This window comes from Myodes glareolus, chromosome X, assembly GCF_982192425.1.
Source record: "Myodes glareolus chromosome X, mMyoGla1.1, whole genome shotgun sequence".
Taxonomy (NCBI): Eukaryota; Metazoa; Chordata; class Mammalia; order Rodentia; family Cricetidae; genus Myodes; species Myodes glareolus.
Genome location: NC_142053.1, coordinates 53764474 through 53771156, shown reverse-complemented (window position 1 = coordinate 53771156; position 6683 = coordinate 53764474).

The window sequence follows — 6683 nt, the reverse complement described above, 5'->3', positions numbered from 1 at the left end:
ACGGAGAAAAATCCCATGGTGGAAGCTGTAATGTGACACAGTGGGTCACACAGTGCACTGTTTAGCCCGTATATCTTTACTTGCAGAGAGCCATTGGTCTGGTTTGAGGTCTCTGGTTTCTGCTACACTGTCGATGCTGGCCCTCACTGTGATTCCTCTTGGATGTCCTGTTGTTGCTCCATGTCATGGAGATCCTGCAGCATTGGGTTCGTAGGACCAGCTGCTTCACGTCCTCCAAAAGACCACAGATGGGGTGAGCCAACTCATAGCCCTGATTCTGGGCCTGAGTGGTTGCAGGGTTTGTCAGTCTGCCAGTTCTGCCCTGTGCTCACCTGTCCAGGGTGAGCTCTCTGACACTGTCGTGACTAGTTCACCCTATGCAGTAAGGAACAAGGGGCAGGACTGGTTCTCCTGCTTTCATGCTCCCAGGGTCAGCTCTCCCACACCTATACGAGCAAGGTCAGCTCTACTGTGCTGCCCAGGTGAGGTGAAGAGGCCACTCTCCAGGGTATTGCAGCTGGTGAGGGTGATGGACAGTTCTCCTGCCCTTATGACCTCAGGATCTGCTCTCTCATCTGGCAAAGGCAGTGAGGGACAGGGGTTAAGGGTGAGGGCATCTCTCTGGTGAGCATGCCACCCTATGGAAGATGAGGGCCAGGACTAAATCTCTCATACTCATGTTGTAGACTCTGTTGCCAATGCCCCTGGTCAACAGGGTCAACTCAACTGTGCTGCCCAGTCAGGCTGCAGGGTCCATTTTCCTGAATGCTGCAACTGGTAACCGGGAGTGTCAACTCTCCCTAGAGTTGTAGTCAGAGAGGGAAGGGACCAACTCATGCAACCCTATCTTCTCGGTCTTTGGTGGTACAGGAGTCAAGGAAATCAACACAGACCAATACTGCCGCAGGGTCGGGAATCCAGATATGGGCGTTGGCAGCAGCCCAAGAGCGGACATCGCCTTGAGGCACTCGGTTGGTCCTCAAGCAGGAAGCCCTGGGTTTTCACATGGGTATCCTTTTCCTGCTCAGTATTAATCGCACTGGTTAGGGTCCTGCTTTCTCCTCTAGAACCCAATTTTAAATCACAGCAATATCATGGCATAAAACATTTCAATTATTTTTGAAAATGGGCCTAATAACACATGAAAAGTTTAAGAGTATTTCCTAGAGCTATGATCCCTTTCAGGACACAGAAAGAGTGAAGGGCAATCTAGAAAGGCTTTCCAAGAGGTAGGGTATGAAAAAGGTCAATATACATGGTATGAAATCTCAAAATACACGGGGAGGAAGAAGGAACAGGGATTGGTATGTACAGTAAAGAGATTGCTTTACAAATGAAATAAAACAAATTCTCAAAAAGTAATAAAAATTCCATTTATTTAAAAGAACAAAAGAATAATCCCAAAAGCAGCTGTTAATCAGATGACAAAATCTTGCTTTTCTAATGTACTTAAACTCTCCAGTTAGCACCTTGTTCTAAATGGTGATGGTTGTAACTAATGGTGGCTTGGCTGCCTGCTGAACATATGGCTTCCTTTTCTCTTAATCGCCTAATTGCTCTCATCCCTTTAGGGATCGGCTGTCTCAGGTGATTCTATGTGCAGCTCTCCTGAGTGGGATCTCCTCTTTTGTCGTCACCCAGAGGGGCTGTTGATGGGACTCAGCAGACCACAACACCAAGAGAGTGCAGAATGAGCCTTCCTAGAACCTTGAATCCAGTCTTCAGATGCAGAGGCTGTTCTCTGAGCAAGGCTAGGGAGGGAAGCTTCCCTCAGTTCAGCCAGTGTGACATCAGCTTTGGGAGGAAATTTAAGAACTGTATCTCAGGATACCTTCCTCACAGACCTCACTTGAGGGCATCTTATGACAACTTGCTACTGTCTGTAAACAGGGTGTGATGTTGGTTGATCTTTAAAATGGGACATGGGTTCAGGACAAATGGCCCAGTGATTAAAATATTTGCTGCTTGTACAGAAGACAAAGCTTTGGTTCTCGGGAACTACACCAGGGAGCTCCCAACTTCCTGTAATTCTAGTTCCAGGGGATCTGATTTCCTCCTGTGGATACTGTGGTCGCCTGAATGCACTTGGTGCACATAACACACTTGCTGTCACTCACACATGGACACTAATTAAAACAAAGCTTTTTTTATTTATTCATTTATTTATAAAAAATTTTCACTTCCTCCCCTCCTCCCAATACCCTCCCATTCCCCTCACTCCCTTCCCTCCTCCCTCTCCTGTCCCAAGAGCAGTCAGGGCCTCCTGCTCCACTGGAAGTCCAAGTTCCTCCCCCCTCCCTCCAGGTCCAGGAAGGTGAGCATCCAAACAGACCAGGATCCCAGAAAGCCAGGACATGCAGACGAAACAAGACCCAGCGCCATTGTCTATGGCCTCCCAGTCAGCCCCCATGTCAGACACATTCAGAGAACCCGGTTTGATCACATGCTTGTTCAGTCCCAGTCCACCCGGCCCTGGTGAGCTCCCACCAGACCAGTCCCCTTGTATTAGTAGGTGAACGTACCCCTCTCAGTCCTGACTTCCTTTTTCCTGTTCTCCCTCCTTCTGCTCCTTCTTTGGACCTTGGGGGCTCAGTCCAGTGCTCCAATGTGGGTCTCGGTCTCTATCTCCATCCATTGTCGGATGAAGGTTTCCTCCTATCCTGCCTTCCTTGCTCAAGCTCTCCCTCCATCTGCTTCTCATTTGGACCTAGAGTGTTAAGTGCAGTGTTCCAATGTGTGTCTCTGTCTCTATCTCCATCCACCACCAGATCAGGTTCTATGGTGATATGCAAAATATTCCTCAGTATGGTTATGGGCTAAGGCCAGTTCAGGCACCCTCTCCTCCACTGCCCAGGGAATAAGCTGGGAACCTCTCCTTGGGCCTGGGAATCCCTCCAGAATCAAGTCTTTTGCAAACCCCCAAATGACTCCCTTAGTTGAGATACACACTTCCCCGCTCCCACATCATCCTTCCTCCCTACCCCCCATCCCATTCTCCCAAGCCATCCCCAATCCCCTCCCTCTCCCTTCTCTCCAACCATCTCCCTTTACTTCCACCCCCACCATGCCCCGTGCACCCATGTTTGCCTGGCAATCTTGTCTAATTCCAATATCCAGGAGGATAACTATATGATTTTCTTCGGGTTCACCTTCTTATTTAGTTTCTCTAGGATCACGAATTATAGGCTCCAAGACTTTTAATTAAGGCTAGAATCCACTTATGAGTGAGTACATACCAAATTCCTCTTTTTGGGTCTGGGTTACCTCACTCAGTAAAGCGTTTTCTATTTCCATCCATTTGCATGCAAAATTCAAGATGTCATTGTTTTTTTACCGCTGAGTAAAACTCTAATGTGTATATGTTCCACACCTTCTTTAACCATTCTTCTATTGAGGGGCACCTAGGTTGGAAAACAAATCTTTTAAGAATGTGTAAATATAGCATTAGCTTGATGAACCTTGGGTTAAGTGAGATATTAAAAACCAATTCTTATTGATTTCTAAAAAGAACACAGACATGTGCACATGTACAAAGTCATGCCTTTGGATGTGTTGAAGTCAGAGTTTTGAATACAAGGATTTCTTCTTGGGTCCACGATAGGGTCTCTTTGTCATCATACTTTTCAGGAAACTCACATAGAGGTGGTCTCCATGAGATAACCAAATTAGAGACCCCCAAATGGGAACACGGATTAGTCTAAGAACCTGTTTGTAGTATTCTGCAACAGATCACAGTGGAGATGCAAAACCAGAGTTTGTCTAATGGCTGCTCGCAGACTGGAAAGGATGCTGGTAGTTTCTTTTTCTGGATCATTCAACCCATCCCACAATCCCAAGCACAGGGCTCCTCAGATCTGTCAGTATCTAGACACCACCACATCAGGATCTCAGTCACCTACTGCCTACCTCAGCCATGGAGGGATTACTTTAAATTCACAGTTTCCTTTTTGCCCACTAAAATTAAACTTAAGTTCACAACTTGTGCTATCATTGCAGGTGTTACATGAGATCCTTTATACTTTAAAAAATTCTGGAAGATCCCCCACAGAGCAGCCACGAGCCCAGTGGGTCCCGAGCTGCTCGTGAAGGGTTCCGGGAGAGCAGCTTGCCAGGCTGGTCCCGACATGCGGTAAGCAGGTGTGAGCAGGCAGCAGGTAGAAGGCACATGGGCAGATATATCGTACAGAATAGAATTGGATATTTATTACTTAGAGGAGAGAGAAAGGGAGAGAAGAAGAGGAGAGAGACAGAGAAGTGCCAAGAGAGAGAGAGACATGTGGGCATGCGCCAAGACGGGACAGAAAGAGTGAGTCAAAGATGGCTGGGCAGGGTCTCCGGGAATAGGCATGGCTTGCCCCTTAAAGGGCCAAAGAATAACAAGATCTAAGGGGGAAAGGTAGGGATACACTCACAGCTTTATGGTTCAAGTGTTTCCTAACTCTTCCACATTGTTTTCAGACTCACTCAAGCTTCAGAAATGGAACACTTTCCACAGCCTCTCCTCAGATGCCATCATCTCTCGGTAAGGAGATTCATCCTTGCCCCAATTCCATTTCCTTTCTTCCCACTGCCTTTCCTCCCTCCACCCTTCTGCTTCCCCATTCAGAACAGAGGTTTCTATGTCATCCGTTGACAGGCTTTCCATTGCAGATTTTGCACAATCCTCACAGCTTTAGGACTGCCTCAAACACGCATGATTGTCGGCACTGCTTCTTTCATTCACCAGTTTGTCCAACTTTTCTCAGGACATTCAGCCTGATGTAGTTGTTACTGCTAAACCTCACAGATGCTTTTTGTTTCCAGTTTTAGGACTAGGAAGTTCTCTACTTTCTTGGCTAGTTCATTTCCTTACAAATGTTGTTTGATACCATTGCCCTGAGAAAATCAAAATGCCATTTTCCCCATCTGGAAGATAGGTGTGTCTTCAGTCTCCCATCTTTCCCCAGATGGACCACATTGGTGCAGAATTTTGATACCTTACCTAGCCTATTGCGACTCTGAGTCTAACAGAGAGTAGGATGTAAATGAAAGATGCATTAGTCTGTTTGAAGATACTCCTTAAGATCCTCTAAAATATTGATGAGGACCAATGCTGCTTCTTTTTTTTTTTTTTTTTTTTTTTTTTTTTTTTTTTTGAGGCAGGGTTTCTCTGTGTAGCTTCGGACGTCTTCAAACTCACTTTATAGTTGAGGCTGGCTTCAAAATCAGAGATTTCCCTGCCTCTGTCTCCTAAATGCTGAGATTAAAGGCATGTAACATCACTGCCCAGTATAAAACTTCCTTTTAGCTTCTAATTTATTTTATAAGCAGAAGATCACTCTGATATAGATCCAGACAAACACTGTAAAAATAGGGAGTGATTACAACTCATATTTAATTAATTAAAATCTTCTCAAAATAGCAGAAAAGTTTTACTTGTATATGAAAAGAATAGCTTCCCTCATCCACATAAATTTTATTTCACAAGTGTGAGTTACACATGGGGCTTGGTAATGCCTACTTGGATATACCAAATCACATGTTGCTCTCCATCTGTGTTAGTATATTAGTCCTTCACATAACAATGCCAAGAGAGAAAATAGATAAACGGAAGATGGGAGAAAACACTTGTAGATCATATATCTAACAGTGTTAATCTCCAGAATGCTCAAACAATTGTATTTTTAATTGATTTTATTGAGCTATGCATTTTTCTCTGCTCCCTTTCCATCCTCTCTCCTCCCTTTCAATCCTCTCCCATGGTCCCCATGTTGTCAATTTACTTTTTCTACTTCCTATGTAGATTAGATTCATGTATGTCTCTCTTAGGGTCTTCATTGTTTTCTAGGTTCTCTGGGATTGTGATTTTAGGCAGGATTTCTTTGCTTTATGTTAAAAAAACACTTATGAGTGAGTATATTTGATAATTTTCTTTCTGGGTCTGGGTTACCTCACTCAATATGATGTTTTCTAGGGCCGTACATTTGCCTGCAAATTTCAAGATGTCATAATTATTTTTTTTGCTATGCAGTACTCCATTATGTAAATGTACCACATTTTCCTTATCCATTCTAAGGTGGAGGGGCATTTAGGTTGTTTCCAGGTTCTGGCTATGACAAGCAATGCTGCTATGAACATAGTTGGGCACATGTCCTTGTTGTATTCTTGAGTATCCTTTGGGTATATACCCAAATGGAATTTTGGGGTCTTGTGGAAGGTTGTTTCCTAATATTCTAAGAAATCACCATACTGATATCCAAAGGGGCTGTACCAGTTTGCACTCCCACCAACAACGCAGGAGTGTTCCCTTTACCCCAGAACCTCTCCAGTATAAGTTGTCATCAGTGTTTTTGATCTCGGTCATTCTTACAGGTATAAGATGGAATCTCAGAGTTGTTTTGATTTGCATTTTTCTGATGTAAGCCATTGTATTTAGAGACTTGAGTGTGCAGAGGGACTGCAGGGGATCATGTAATCAGACACTCTGATTGGAAAAGATACAATAAAGAGAGGTGGATGATCAGATGACACGTGACACCAGCTGAACCTGCCGTCTCCCCGTGATCATAGTTGATCAGATCAGCAAGCTGGGTTTTCAAATGGATGAGAGACTCTGCTACACATTTCCTGAGACACACAAAAGGCCACCAAACATGGACATGTACACAGTGTCACTTATCATTAGAGAGTTGAATTATCAAATG